We start from the raw sequence: 1724 nt of genomic DNA, 5'->3' as shown, positions 1-1724 counted from the left end.
TTTAACACAACTTCTCAACTTCATTGGAATAGGGGTTGTACTACTACTTCTACTTTATGACATTCCCTAAAAGCACATGTTGAATAAAGGGTTCATTAGCTAAAAACAGGTGCAGCAATCATGTACAGTATCCCTCGCAAACTTTGTAAACAGCGATGTTGGGATGAATGTGGTGAGGCTTTGGAAAGTAATTTTGAACTGCATGTTTTTGGAGGTGGCACGGTGGCCGACTGGTTAGAGGGGACTGGCGGGTCAGCGCTAATACACATTTAATATGGTCTTGCGGGCCAAATATAATTACATCCTGGGCCTGAGTTTAACATATTTGGTCTACAGCCTGATTCCCACTTCAACACTCCTGACAAGCAAGAAAGACAACACACAAGCTGTTTCCACCCGGTCTCGAACCAGGGACCTTTTGCGTGTGAGGCAAACGTGATAACCACTACAGTATGAAAACTGCTGGCTTGCTTTGTCTAACCGCGCCAACAGTACTTTTGGGAGCTGCCAGCCAGCAACCCGATGGAAATTTTTTCTAAGAAAGATCTTGATGTGAACTGCAGCTTTTGTAACGAATACCCTGAAACAGTTTTCCACCTGTTTTGGTACTGTCCATATGGTCATCTTTTTTGGGGCAAAAACTGTGATTTTATTCACAATAATGTTGAAAGGAATATCGTACTTCTTCCTCTTCAAAGAAATAAAAAAAAAACAAAATTCTTGTTACTGAATAAATCTTTTATTGCTGATGTGGAAATATCACATTCATTGTTGCAAATGCATTGGAAGAAAGCCATGTTTTACTGCTTTCTATAATGAGTTCAGACAATGCATTCTTCCAATTAAGTACTCTGACAAACAAAAAGCTATTATTTTTTACATTTATTTATTCATATATGTATTTATTTCCCGTTCCGTGTCCTTTCTGTGTCTTGAATGACTTCTTTATTTGTCTCGATCACTATTCAGGACTTGTTCTGGTTCAATGTTTGGAGCTGTTAGTGTTGTAAACACTTTTCTATTATAAGTGCACGCGTCAGTGCACTTGAACGCATCGGCAACGCCAGCCAGCGAGTTTGCTCGTCCTGTTAACAGACAGCACGAGAGCAACAGTTTCCGTCGTGGTGATGTTCGACTTTCGGATAGGATCCAGAGACCCTGAACAGGAGAGGCGGTATGGACAAACGTTATCATGTTTAATATTCAATATTAGAACAATTTAGGAACCTAGAAGTCAGTAGTTTATTTAATCTTCGGTCGGTAATCGAACGCAGTCCTCCCGCGCGGGATTCCTCTCGCGAGATACTCGTTTGGTTTTCTTTGTGATAATGCCGCATCGCGAAGTTTGTCCAAGTGGACTTGCCGTACAACGGACGGGCCGCTGCACCTCGACCTTTTTTCGGGGACCGCATGCGCTTCCACGTGCTGCACAACATTTTCCTGAATTTGCACCGAACGTGCTGAATCCTCGTCACGGTAAGTCCATCACTACCTCACAGGACTAAAACATCATTCGTGCAATCTTCGTTTCGCTTAGCTTAGCATGCTAACAAAGAGACACGTTTGGGATCAACATTTCGCCAAGCAGAGAAAAAGACTGAGCGTAAAGTGTTCTTCTTTCCGTCACCGACGAGTTAGGATGTTGACCAGAATATTAATACTAACAATTAAATGAAATAAAAACAACAACTAGATGATCAGCTTTGTTTGTCTGAGGTACTGAA

At 41.7% G+C, this 1724-nt stretch overlaps 1 non-coding gene across 1 annotated transcript; it reads right to left on the bottom strand.

Moving 5' to 3' along the window:
- Positions 1-387: 387 nt before the first annotated feature.
- trnav-cac (transfer RNA valine (anticodon CAC)) lies at positions 388-460 on the bottom strand. Its single transcript has one exon. It is a non-coding gene; the product is annotated as a tRNA-Val (tRNA).
- Between the last annotated feature and the right edge of the window lie 1264 nt (positions 461-1724).

The sequence above is a fragment of the Phyllopteryx taeniolatus genome, unplaced genomic scaffold, assembly GCF_024500385.1.
Source record: "Phyllopteryx taeniolatus isolate TA_2022b unplaced genomic scaffold, UOR_Ptae_1.2 contig_792, whole genome shotgun sequence".
NCBI classification, from domain to species: Eukaryota; Metazoa; Chordata; class Actinopteri; order Syngnathiformes; family Syngnathidae; genus Phyllopteryx; species Phyllopteryx taeniolatus.
The sequence above is the reverse complement of the archived record's forward strand: the minus strand, read 5'-3'. Positions and strand labels throughout refer to the sequence as shown.